The sequence below is a fragment of the Mus musculus genome, chromosome X (assembly GCF_000001635.26).
Source record: "Mus musculus strain C57BL/6J chromosome X, GRCm38.p6 C57BL/6J".
Taxonomy (NCBI): Eukaryota; Metazoa; Chordata; class Mammalia; order Rodentia; family Muridae; genus Mus; species Mus musculus.
The window spans coordinates 73,320,320-73,334,419 of record NC_000086.7 but is presented as its reverse complement, the minus strand read 5'-3'; the positions used below and the strand labels follow the sequence as shown (position 1 = coordinate 73,334,419).

At 41.7% G+C, this 14,100-nt stretch overlaps 1 long non-coding RNA gene across 2 annotated transcripts; it reads left to right on the top strand.

Annotated features, from left to right (window-relative positions):
- The first annotated feature begins 299 nt into the window (after positions 1-299).
- On the top strand, positions 300-13,822 carry Gm32150. 2 transcript variants are annotated; one of them, XR_878125.2, is made up of 4 exons: positions 300-1,335; positions 1,731-1,852; positions 7,387-7,435; positions 13,573-13,822. It is a non-coding gene; the product is annotated as a predicted gene, 32150 (long non-coding RNA). The 2 variants fall into 2 exon arrangements; XR_386957.3 differs by having other exon boundaries at positions 734-1,335; positions 13,576-13,822.
- Positions 13,823-14,100: the final 278 nt, after the last annotated feature.

Here is a 14,100-nt window from a genome sequence, read left to right as displayed (position 1 = left end):
CATGGAGAAGCCATGCTTACTGGCTTACTCTTTATGGCTCATCCAGCTCATAGCTCAGTCAGCTTGCTTTTGAAAATATAACCAAGGGCCACCTACCCAGTGTGGCACCTCTTATAGTGCATTGGGCCCTCCTACATCAAACACTAATCAAGAAAATGTCCTCACAGACTTGCCTACAGGGCAATTTAATTGAGGCATTTTTGCAGTTGACGTTCCTTCTTCCCAAATGATCTCTAGCTTGTTTCAAGTTGACAGAAAAAGAAAAGAAAGAGGAGAGGAGAGGGAGAGGGAGAGGGAGAGGGAGAGGAGAGGGAGAGGAGAGGGAGAGGAGAGGAGAGGAGAGAAAAAGAAAAAACCCTAACCAACACAGGTGGGACTGGGCACTGGACTAGACTGAGAGCAACACAATGGCACAAAACTCATTTTATAGAACTTAAAGGGAAATAGAGAATACTGTTTTGAGATTGGTAAAAACAGACTCAGCTAGCCTAAAAGTGTAGAGGTAGAGTAAAGAGAGAATACAACAATGAGGCACCAGGCTGGAAATGCACATAGACAAACAAGAGTGAAGGGTTTGCACAGCAAGTAGAGAGGGGGATGTCTTTAAATATGTTGTGGAAGCATATTCAGTGGAAAAGTACACTAGAGTGGTCTGCACTATAAAAGAGGTTGCCAGCTCCAGCTGTTGCTAAGGGAACCACTGCAATCATTTAGAGCAGCTAGGAAGCAATTTAGAAGGGGTAAGAGGTTTTGAAAATAGAGCAGAGAGAAACCTTCTGCTGAATGGAATATATAGTCTCCAGATATGGGCTTTCCAGAGACACAGCATGGCCTGATGTTACAGCCACACCTGTCAGGCTGTGTGGCAGAGGGGATTTGTCAGATGTAATGGAGGTTATCAGCTATGCTTAAACTATGGAGATGATTTTTGGTTGCCTGGTAAGTAGTAAGTGGGAACAAAAGAGGATATCATAGACTTTAGATGTGGGAGAAGACTCACTCAGTTCACAGTTGCTGACTGAGAATGGAAAGAGGTATCTGGAATGGCTGAAGGACCACTCCCAGGCAGCAGTTGGCAAGGAAGCAGAGACTGAAATCTTACAACCTGAAGAACTGACTACTCAGATACTCTGAGTGACTCTGGAAGCAGACTCCCCCAAGCCTTCAGATCAGAATCCAGCCAGCAACACCCTAACTGCAGCTTTGTGAGTCCAGAACCGAAGGAACCCATTTAATACAGGCTGCACTCATGACTTGGGACAAGTGGAAATTACTAAATAGGTGTTGAATTAAGCTTCAAAGTTCACAGTGATTGGCTATGTCACGCTGGATCAGGTAGGTGACATGGTATTCCCTTTAAAGTGAGGATTCTTCTAATGCATGTGGCTTTTCTCATTACTTCTAAGACCATGAGGTGTAGGGCTCAGTGTCCCACAGTATCATGTTGGGTTCCTTGCTGAACTGGCTAGCATGGCTGCAACAATGAAACTCCAGTAATGTTTTCAGCCTTGCTTTGTCTTTTATTTCTCTAAATTTACAAAGTAAAATTATTTTTCCCTAGAAACATTTCTTGTCATTGCAAGCTATTAGCATAGAAGATTTTAAAGTGTTAGAAAGACCCTTTTCTTCCTCCTCCATGGATTTCTCAAGCCTCTGACACAAAGATGTTTGGATTGGTTCTAAAACTTTCAGTTGTATATTATTCTCTTTATCCACTGTTCTTTGATCAGGGCTATCTTCAAAGAACATGAAGTTCCTGCTCAGCATAGCACATTCTATTCAGCCAGCCTCGAGCTAAGCAAAGAGCTTCAGAGCATGACCTGGATCTCTGAACATTTTCATACACTTACAGGTAAAACACAGCAAAGTATTTGTAAGGTTTTCCACAGGGAAATTTTCTTGGTTCTTCATTACCATGGATGGAAGTGTGAAATTGGATTCCTCAACATAAGCCCCTAATTTTCTCCTTCTTCTTTCTCCTTTATAAGTTCTTTAGCTTTGTTATGAGTTCAGTTGGATTTTACTTAAAAATAGTGTTAGAATCTTAACCCTGGTACCTCAGAGTATAATCTTTTTTTTTTAATTTATTTTTTTATTAGGTATTTTCCTCGTTTACATTTCCAATGCTATCCCAAAAGTCCCCCATACTCACCCCCACCCCCCACCCCCTACCCTCCCACTCCCCCTTTTTGGCCCTGGCGTTCCCCTGTACTGGGGCATATAAAGTTTGTAAGTCCAAAGGGCCTCTCTTTCCAGTGATGGCCGACTAGGCCATCTTTTGATACATATGCAGCTAGAGACAAGAGCTCCGGGGTACTGGTTAGTTCATATTGTTGTTCCACCTATAGGGTTGTAGTTCCCCTTAGCTCCTTGGGTACTTTCTCTAGCTCTTCCATTGGGGGCCGTGTGACCCATCCACTAGCTGACTGTGAGCATCCACTTCTGTGTTTGCTAGGCCCCGGCATAGTCTCACAAGACACAGCTATATCTGGGTCATTTCAGCAAAATCTTGCTAGTGTATGCAATGGTGTCAGCGTTTGGAAGCTGATTATGGGATGGATCCCTGGATATGGCAATCACTAGATGGTCCATCCTTTCGTCACAGCTCCATATTTTGTCTCTGTAACTCCTTCCATGGGTGTTTTGTTCCCATTTCTAGGAAGGGGCAAAGTGTCCACACTTTGGTCTTCGTTCTTCTTGAGTTTCATGAGTTTAACAAATTGTATCTTATATCTTGTGTATCCAAATCACAAAGGAACTCTCACAATATGTACTCACTGATAAGTGGATATTAGCCCAGAAACTTTGGATACAGAGTATAATCTTTACAGATCCAATATTAACAGGGTTGTCAAGTTCCTTTGAGGTCATTAAGGTGGTCCTGAACTCAATAGGATTGGTGTCCTTGTAAGGAGAGAACATTTTGTAAGTGTTGTTTACACACACACACATACACACACACGGGGGCAGGGGGAGCAAGCCATGTACCTACCAGAAGGGAGGAGTTGAGAGGCATGGGACAGATACTTTTTACAAGAGCACCCATAGAAAAAAACAGGCTCTACCAATATAAATTTGGAGCATCAAATTAAACAATTTTAACTTACCAATTCTTAAAACCAACACATTCAAAACTTTTAACTTATAACTTACAACTCCTTTGCATTCTTGTTTTGTTGCTGTTAAATTGAGACTGGGTCTCACTTGTAACCCTGGCTGGCTCAAAACTTGCTATGTAGACCAGGCTGGACTCAAACACATAGAGATCTGCCTGTCTCTGCCTCCTGAAGTGCTGGGATTAGAGAATGTTGGTATTAAAGGCACACACCACTGTGCCAGACCTAAAAGTGTAGCCAGGGATAACCTCAAACTCCGGATCTTCCTACTTCTACCTCTTTAGAATACCCTACTGGCTTGTACCACCATGACCAGCCCCTTGTGAAGTTGTATAGATTATTGAGAACCCAGAAGAAGCTGGGCGGTGGTGGCGCATGCCTTTGATCCCAGCACTTGGGAGGCAGAGGAAGGCAGATTTCTAAGTTTGAGGCCAGCCTGGTCTACAGAGTGAGTTCCAGGACAGCCAGGGCTACACAGAGAAACCTTGTCTCAAAAACAAAAACAAAAACAAAAACAAAAAACCAACCAACCAACCAAACAAACAAACAAAACAACAACAAAAAAGAGAACCCAGAAGAAGTCTTATTTATATTGGATATGTATGCATGTGCATGTCTGAATACAGGATAAAATTTACTACATTGAAGTAAAAAGTAAATGTAAAGAAATATAAAAATAATTATTCATTTTAAAATGTCATTATTAAAATATATTGACAATATTATTTTATAAAAACTATATAAAATGAACTTTAGTAAGAACAATTCTTTTTTCAATTTTGCAACTGTGTATGTGTTTGATGTACATGTGTATGTGTTCACATATATATGGACACACATGTGTAGGAGGTGCATGTGGGAGCCCAAGGCTGACATTTGGAGTCTTCATTGACTTCCCTTCATCTTATTCATTGAGACAAAGTCTGTCAACTGAAACCAGATCTCTCACTCAAGCACTTACTCAGCTGAGCCATCTCCTTAGCTCCCCTTTTACATGTTTGTGGTTCCTTTTGATGTCTAAGAACATAGTTGGATTTTCTGACTTCAGGCTACCATGATATCACCTTGAATAACCAACCTTCTTGAATAAACTTCAGAACATTCCTTCATACCTTTGAGAAAGAAGGAGAAAGCATAAGGCAAAACTATCTTAGCCTCACTACAAAGAAATAATTTTCTAGACCCTACCTCAGAAGGTCACAAGGTCTGTGCTCAGGGCTTTCCAGAATCCCTTGAGAACTGCATTGTTATTCCAGACTTCTCAGCTTTTGTGCATATTGAACTGTCCCCAGTAACTGTTATCGTTAACTATGCATTTTGTATTTGTAGATATTTGTTGGCCCATATGTCCTATATGATACTGCTAATTTGTGAATAATAGGCAGGAATGTAGGTGTGTCAATATAATACTGAAAGCTCAGAGTTAAATTAATTAGTCCAGAGGTGTAGAGAAACATGGCACTTATTAAACATCTCTACAAACTTCTATTTGTAATTGGGCATAAAAAGTAAATAGGACAAGGTCACCACCCATGGGAAAGTAAAAATTTATCACAGAGAATAGATAAAAACAATACTGAGTATTCACAAAAAATGGGGATCATTGTCACTATAGTAGCAACAGATGTCAAGGTTGCTGGGGAAGATAGAACAAGGAGAGACTGTCTTGTGACTAAGGGACAGGGCATTCCAGATATGGAAAAAAGAGATACCCTAAAGCACACAGACAAGAGAAGGCCTTCAGCAACAAGGCCTGCCTGGGTCAATGTTGATAGTATGACCAGAGAGGAGTTAGAGAGCTGGGAACAACAGCCTTAGGATCACCCTTGAACCTTCAGAAGTGTGGAGTCTCTCCAAGTTGTTATGGAAGGCTTCAGAGCTGCTGCAGTCCAACAAAAGTATTTATTCCAAGCCCAGCCTCCCTACCCCAACTTTAAAAGCTCATTTTCACCATCTATAGAATGACCATAATGAAGACATGGTGGGTATGTGTGGACTGTGAATGGGGCAATGTGCATAAAGCATTCAGTGTTCCACATGGACATTTGTGTTAATCCTTCGTTACTCTGAGAAGCACTTCCTTTGAACCCACATTACTGCTGTTGATATGGAATAGAGAACATCCATTATCCCTCAGTTTACTTGCTTTTGAGTTATTGTGTAGTTTTTCTCAATGATTACCATTCTCTCCTTTTCTTGGCACCTCAGTTTCCTCATTTGTAGGATGGGGATTATAGAATTTGCTCCTAGGGGTTAGAGGAATGGCTCAGCACTTAGGACATTTGCTGTGCAAGAATGAAAAAACTCGGACCTCAGATCCCTAGAACATATAAAGCTAGGCTTGTTAGAATGCATCTGTAACACTGGTGATCACTCAGAAAGATGGGAGGCAGAAGACAAGAGAACCTCTTGAAGTTCATGGGCCAGACATCCTGGAGAAAAAAAAAAGGCAGACAAGATACCCTATCTGAAACAAGGTAGAAGGTATGGATTGATACCCTAGATAGTGTTTTGATTTCCACACAAATGTCCATGAGCTCCTGTACTTACATGACCACACAGAGATTTTATATTTAATATATAATTAATAATATCAATTAAATAATTAATAATATCCAGTAATAAAAGGAATGAGTTCAGGAAACATCTACTGCTTACAGAGGATATCCTTTCCTCCCTTCCTTTTTTTAGCTACTATGGTGGTTCTTCTATATGGCCCAGTGTTTTGCCTACATGAACTTTCTCTGGGACTGAACAGCATTCTCACTCTTTTTCTGCACTACACACTGTTCTCAGTGAACAATGTCAACTGTGGGAAGCAGCAGTGAGAAACTCTCCTGTCATTCAGTCTAAATGGCCCATGTTTGGCTGAGTGGCACTGTGTAATCTCCTGTAAGCTCTAGAAAGCATGGGATTCTGACTAGGAATGGTCTGTGGGGCTCTCAGGGTACTGAGTGGAGCATAGCTATATAATCAAGAGTTTTCTTACCAGACTTCATTTCTGGAAATTGTTTCCACTGGGGCCAAGTTGAAATATATACAATTCAACAAGTTCAACTCTATCACTCTTTACTTAGTGAATGCTTATTCTAGTTCTCAGCACTGTGGGAGATGTAATAGTAATGGGTGATATAACCTGTTCCACTTTTATTTATCTGCAAGCATTTCTGCATGAGATTCTTTCAAGATCCAGATAGTGTCAGACTCTGAGAAAAAGCAAGCATAAAACCACAGTCCTTTGTGTTGTCAAAGGGACAACTGGTGTTAGTCAGATAACCATATAAGGCAATTTACAGCTCCAGCCATAAAACAGTGAGGCTCTCAGGGCAGTAGGGGGTGAGTATACAAAGATCTGGCCCATGTTTGCAGTTCTAAACACTTTGTCAGCCATATCAGTACACAGATATACAAAGTGTGTTATGAATCAAGGGTCTACCTTCCATTTATCCATTCTCTGAAGTCTTCCCAACTCCTAAATTATCCACTATTGGCAAACATCATGGCTTCCTCCAAAGAGGCACTACTACCTAGAAGGGACAAAGGTTATGTAAAAATGAAGAGGGAACTGTGATGGGCATGTGCAAGCAAAAAAGGAAGACACGCTTAGCTTAAGCATCTTCCAGGGTGACGTTTTGTGGCAATGACTATGAGGAAATACTGATATGATGTTACCTAATGCTTTTTGCTTGACCCCACCCCTTCTCACCTGTTAGTTCTGGTGCTGAAGATGCACGTTGTTTAATAAGGAAGATCTTCTTCTGTGGTGCCCTAGCACACCCTAACCTTTTCCTTCAGCTGACATAATGCCTATCACAGAATAGGTATTCAGCAGTGCCCTGAATGGAACAGTTCTAATTCAGGTTTGGGGTTGAGCCAGAATGGTGATATCAGAAAGCAACAGAGCTTCTGGGTACAGCTTTGGAGAACCCAGATCACAGAGGAACTTAGTGGTCTTTTTCAAGACTTCAGGTTTGTGCGCTGTAGGCAAGAGAAGTGTTTGGAAGTCTTTGAAGCAGTCATGTGTCAACTATATTGGTTTTTTTTTTTTTTTTTTTGAATGTGTAATACCTTAGTTGCTTTTTTGGTTTTTGGGACAAAGAGTCACTTAAGGGAAGAAGGACTTATTTTGACCCATATTTCAGAGAAATTAAGTTAATGATGTTGGAGACGATATGGAGGTGAGGGCCTAAAGAAGCTGGTCATATTATAGCCTTTGTCATGAAATAGAAGTGAACACTGGTCATCAACTGGCTTCTTGTTTCCTTTTTAGAAATCATTCTTGGACTCCAACTCATAGGATGGCATGGCTCATATTCAGGGTGAGTCTTCTGTCTGTGGTTAAACCTTCATACACACACCTAGATTATTCAAAATCCAGTCAGGTTGATAAGGAAGAATAACAATCACTCTCAGTTTGACAGTCAGATGGAAGACAGGATTGATGTGGGAGAAAGTGGAATCTGAGAAACCTCTTTGGGTTTCTCAAGAGTTTATATTTACATGCTTGTGGCTGTTCTAAACTGGTAGGTCTGTGAACAGATGGCTATTTCTATAACAATTTGATAGGAAAGGTCAGCAAAAATTGGTCTGAATTGAATGGGTAGAATGAGGAAGAATTCAGGGATACTGACACCTCCCGTATGTCAACTGCTTCTGATGGGACTAGGCACAAACATGAATGATTTTACAATTCTTTAAACCATGCTTGAGGTTCTAAGCTATGGCTTCTGTTTTGAGGATGAGAAAACTAAGGTTTAGGGTCACAAAGCTAGAGAGCCAAAGGGTCTGATTTCAGTAGCTCTAGTCAGGAAAGCTCCAGACAAGATCACCATCCTCTGCCTCTAGGAAGTCAGGCAACATGGCAGGTTTGTGGGGAAGTAATGAAGATAATTTAAACAAATTAGGTTTCTAACAGACATTCCGAAGGTAGTGCCTTCTAATGGGCTTGAAATGAAGAGATGGAACAGTCTGAGGCTAGTTATTAAGCTTTCAATGTCTTTTAAATGGAAGCACAGATGACTGGCCAAGTAGAGGTGGAGGCAGAGATTAGAATGACACAAATAATGGATGGAGCCTCAGTACAGGGGGAGTTCTTAGGAGTGGTGCTAGTGAATAAATCCCTGAATCCAAGGAGCATCTCAATTCTTTCAAGATGTATGATGTAGGTGATCCAGAAGTGACAAAACCAGGAAAATATGTTTCTTTGCTTCCCAGAGCTAATGCCATACAAACATAAGAATAGGCATTAAGAAGCAAATCTGAACTAAAAATTTTAGTGCAAAGTAGTACTCTGAATTAACAGAGAGCAGAACCAAGTGCTAAGAAGCACAAGGTAATGGACTGCTTTTGCTATACTTTATAACCAGTGACTAGCAAAAAAAATTCCTGAGAACATGCCTATGATCAGAGAGCCAGAGGAAAGATCGACATCCGCACATATGTAGAAGAGTAGTCTAGCCAAAGCATAGAACAGACAAAGGTCCTGTGGCAGGAGCCAACTGAAGTGATAGCAGACGGATGCTTTAGCAAACACACAGCACTCTCCTCTATTTTAGTAGCAGTCTGTTGGTGCTGGTGTTCTTTAACTCATCTCCTATTCCTAAACCCCTGGAGAGGGATTTGGAGGTTCCCCCCCCCAGAATGCACCAGAGACCTGGGAGGTGAGAGAGTCCCAGGACTCAAAGGGAGGGACCTTAGATGAAATGCCTAACAGTAGGAAGAGGGAACTTATAGAGCCCACCTCCAGCAGGAAGACAGGGCATGAAATGAGGGAGATGGGGGGCCATCCTACAGTCACAACTCTGGCCCATGATTGTTTCTGTCTGAAAGAATTACCCAGATAGAAATGGAGAGGAGCCTGAGGAAAAGAAGGTCAAGCGACAGGCCCAAAGTGGGATCCAGTTCAAGGGGATTCCCAAGACCTGACACTATTACTGAGGTTATGGAGCACTCACAAAAAGGGACCTAGCATGACTGCTCTCTGAAAGACCCAACAAGCAGCCAAAAGAATCAAAGGCAGATAGTTGCACCCAACCAATGGACAGAAGCAGCTGACCCCTGTTGTTGAATTAGAGAAGGCTGAAAGAAGCTGAGGAGAAGGGCAAGCCTGTAGGAGGAACAGCAGCTTCAGTTAATTTGGACCTCAGAGATCTCTCAAACTATGACAATACTAAGGAGGCAGTAAAACCACAAGAGCTTTCTTTCATTTTAGAAAAACAGAGAAAATGTGTAATTTGGCCACTGCATGAGAACTTGGGAGTCTGTGGTCCCATTGTGCAACCCACTGGTGTCCCACTTATCAGCAGTTTCTCACTGGTGTTCAGTCACCCTGATGTTGCTTGGGACGGTTAATCTTTTTGTTTAACTTTTTAAAAAAATTTACTCATTTATTATATATAAGTACACTGTAACTGTCTTCAAACACACCAGAAGATGGTACCAGATCTCATTACAGATGGTTGTAAGCCACCATGTGGTTGCTGGGATTTGAACTCAGGAACTTTGGAAGAGCAGTCAGTGCTCTTAACCACTGAGCCATCTCTCCAGCCCCTGGGATAGTTAATCTTAACACATGACAGGAGTGAGAAATACACAGGTGATTAGTAAAGAAATCCTCTGACAGACAATTCAGCCATCTGTGTTCTGATCTAATGGGCATTTTAACCACTGTTTCTTTTTTTTTTCCACTATATATTTTTTATTACGTATTTTCCTCAATTACATTTCCAATGCTATCCCAAAAGTCCCCCATACCCTCCCCCCCACTTCCCTACCCACCCATTCCCATTTTTTTTGGCCCTGGCGTTCCCCTGTACTGGGGCATATAAAGTTTGCGTGTCCAATGGGCCTCTCTTTCCAGTGATGGCCGACTAGGTCATCTTTTGATACATATGCAGCTAGAGTCAAGAGCTCCGGGGTACTGGTTAGTTCATAATGTTGTTCCACCTATAGGGTTGCAGATCCCTTTAGCTCCTTGGGTACTTTCTCTAGCTCCTCCATTGGGAGCCCTGTGATCCATCCAATAGCTGACTGTGAGCATCCACTTCTGTGTTTGCTAGGCCCCGGCATAGTCTCACAAGAGACAGCTACATCTGGGTCCTTTCAGCAAAATCTTGCTAGTGTATGCAATGGTGTCAGTGTTTGGATGCTGATTATGGGGTGGATCCCTGGATATGGCAGTCTCTAGATGGTCCATCCTTTCATCTCAGCTCCAAACTTTGTCTCTGTAACTCCTTCCATGGGTGTTTTGTTCCCAATTCTAAGAAGAGGCATAGTGTCCACACTTTGGTCTTCATTCTTCTTGAGTTTCATGCGTTTAGCAAATTGTATCTTATATCTTGGGTATCCTAAGTTTTGGGCTAATATTCACTTATCAGTGAGTACATATTGTGCGAGTTCCTTTGTGATTGTGTTACCTCACTCAGGATGATGCCCTCCAGGTCCATCCATTTGCCTAGGAATTTCATAAATTCATTCTTTTTAATAGCTGAGTAGTACTCCATTGTGTAATTGTACCACATTTTTTGTATCCATTCCTCTGTTGAGGGGCATCTGGGTTCTTTCCAGCTTCTGGCTATTATAAATAAGGCTGCTATGAACATAGTGGAGCATGTGTTCTTCTTACGGGTTGGGACATCTTCTGGATATGTGCCCAGGAGAGGTATTGCGGGATCTTCCGGTAGTACTATGTCCAATTTTCTAAGGAACCGCCAGACTGATTTCCAGAGTTTAACCACTGTTTCATGAGACATGAAAATGCAGGTGTTAGTATTCTTTACCTTAAAGTGAGAACAGCTCAGATCCTTGATTACAATCACTCAGTTGTGCCATGTGGCTCACAAGCAGCTACCAACAATATGCTAGGTTTCCACAAGAGTCTGAAGCCACAAACAGATTAAAGTCAGTAACAAACAATAGCTGAAGAGGTATTTCCTCTGTCCCCTAGAAAAGGGCATCTTTGGCCTACTTTTGGATTACTTAACTACATATAGGATAAATGCCAATTCTCTCTCTTTAGATGAAATATGTTCCCACACATCTTTTATTATATGCTAAAAGTAAAATCAGACATTTAAAAACACATCCTGAAGGTTTTCCCCTCGATTTCTGTCTCATAAATTAAGCCTGGAGAGGCTGAACCACACAGCTCTTTCCCTACCCTTCCTGTCTGTACTGTATGTAATGTACTCTCTTCCCTCACCCATACTTGGCTAATATATGTCAATTGATATGAAGATCATAATATGACTCCCTCTATTAGTCAGGGTTCTCTAGAGTAACAACAGTTCCTATAGAATGAATATATATATGTAAATGAAATTTATTAGAATGACTTAAGTCTGTGGTACAGCTAATCCTATAATGGTTGCCTATGTATGTGCAAGGTCCAAGAATCCAGTAGCTGTTCAGTCCACAAGGCTGAATGTATCAGCTGGTCTTCAGTATACACAGATTCCTAGAGAAATGGGCTCTGATGCCAGTGAAGGAATGAACTTGCCAGCAAAAGAGAAAGAGAGAGAGAGAGCAAGCAAATAGAGAACACTTCCCTCTTCAATGTCCCACTACACGTCTCCTTCTCAAAACAGCTGCATGCTGCATATTTTATCACTTTTGTTCCATAATGTGGCACTGCCTCTTCCTGAAATCTGAGAGAGCATGAAAATTCATGGAACAGTGGAAGAGCCTTTCTTTTTGGTTTCTAGAGTTTAAATGGCTGTACATGGGATTATGGGTAAAGCCTACACAAGGATGTTGATACAGTAGCATTGTCCTCCTAGTTTGCTTCTGAGATGCCTCCTGAGATGAACAGATGCCACTAGGGCCCACAGTCCTAAAATTTCTTCATAGGATTTACCATGACTTTAAGTTGCTGGTATAGAATATTTCCCACATTTTCTAGCCCCTTTACATTTTTCATGAGTATTAGAATCTGTCTAGCAAAGTCTTAAGAAGTTTAGTGACATGGATTGCATCGAATCTACAAGTTACTATTTTTTAAGAAGGGTTGATATTTCAGCTGCATTGCTCCTCCAATGTTGTGCATTTGCATCTTCTTGACTTTTGTTAATGATTTAAACATATTTACCTGCATGACTTTCTTTCTCTGGATTAGCAATCTCTTTAGTATTTATATGGTGCCTGGCACTATATTATGTTCTAGGGACCTGAATTTGACCAAAGCATTATTCTTGACCCTGGCCACTGACCAAGAGCACGGAGTCATGGCACTAAACTCCATGAGAACCTGGTAGCTGCTCAGTCCACAAGGCTGACACAGGTTGAAGAATTCCTGGAGAACTGCTGTTCTTCAGTTGACTTTAGAAGACCAAAGAAGCTGAGTTCCCATGTCAGCAAAGGATGGTTGAAGTGGCAGTGATGGTGGCAGTTGCTGCCACCACTGCAGCAGCAGCAGCAGCATAAATCCATTAGACAAATAAAAAAGACAGGCAGGCAAAAGCAGCATTGTTTTTTGTTTGTTTGTTTGTTCAGGACCCTTTATTTCGGGGCTACCAACTCTACAGGTCTTTTCCAAAAGTAAAATACCTTCACAGACCACCCAGAACTGGGTTCTTAATTGATTCCAGACGAAATCAAGTCGACAACCAAAATTATCCATTATGCTGCTATAGTATAGGACTGCAGGGTCATTGACTAGTCTTACAATTCTGGAGGTCATTTTCCTCGTTTCACAGCATCATCACTGTAACTGGTATAATTTAACCAGTATAAGTTTAATTTCTTTGACTCTTATTTTTAATGATGGTTCTTAAATATTTTAACCTCCCTTGTAGCCCACCACCCACCAGAGGCAGTGGAAAAGAAAGGATACAGGGAAGTGGACCTGCTTAGAAAGGTTCTTTGGAGCAACTCCCGTCTGTGTTGTCTGGAAATTGGCAGTTCAGTTCACAGATAAGCAGGCAGCGGCAGCCCGATCCACTCACAAACGTTTCAGGGATACACCAGCAGTCCAGTTTGGTAGAGTTGGGATAGCAACATCTGTGACATGACCTAGCTGAGACAGCTGGGCCTCAGCCTCAGCTAGAGTCAGAAGGAGGGACCTGGAGCAATACCAGAAATTCTCAGCTGTCCCTCTCTGAGGGAAGGGAAGATCAGCAAAGACAGATCCACAAACATTGCACAGCTAGCTCTATAAGTAAGCTAAGCTCAGCCTCCTTCACTGTCTGGTGAGTCCTATTTATACCCTCCAAACATCACATGTCTTCCACATGTCTTGCCTCAGCAAGTGTGTCTGTCTTAGCTGATATCATTCTGCCAATCACCCTGAGTCTGAAGAAGAGGCAAGAGACTGCAGCACACCACCAGAAGGTTTTTGGTGCATTTCTTTCTGTGGAGTCCCAGAAAATGCAGTTCAACTACATAATGTAAGGCAGACCAATACATGTGTGTTCTTAGCAAAGAATCCTTCATCATATGCCATTTCATGTGCTTGCTTTAGCAGAACATCCTCTTTCCTGTGTCTGCTTCACCTAAAAGTTCCTTCAAGAGTCTGCCTTAGGGCTGGTGAGATGGCTCAGTGGGTAAGAGCACCCGACTGCTCTTCCGAAGGTCCAGAGTTCAAATCCCAGCAACCACATGGTGGCTCACAACCATCTGTAACAAGATCTGACTCCCTCTTCTGGTGTGTCTGAAGACAGCTACAATGTACTTACATATAATAATAAATAAATCTTTAAAAAAAAAAAAAAGAGTCTGCCTTATTCTTTCACCTCTGTCCACTTCAGGGAAGTGTTCCTTCATATGTTTGCCTTAACAAAACACCATCCAACTGACTTTACAAAGACCCCTTAAGTTTCCACTTCACCATCTCTCCAGCCCTGTACTTTTATGTTTACCCTTTCCCTGACGCAGTGCTTTCTGCCTTCTCCTTCACCACTTAAGGCCTTCTCGATCATATTTGGTAACCAGAATCCTCCAAGATGATATCCCATCTCAAAACTGTGAAGTTAATTACAACAGCAATGAG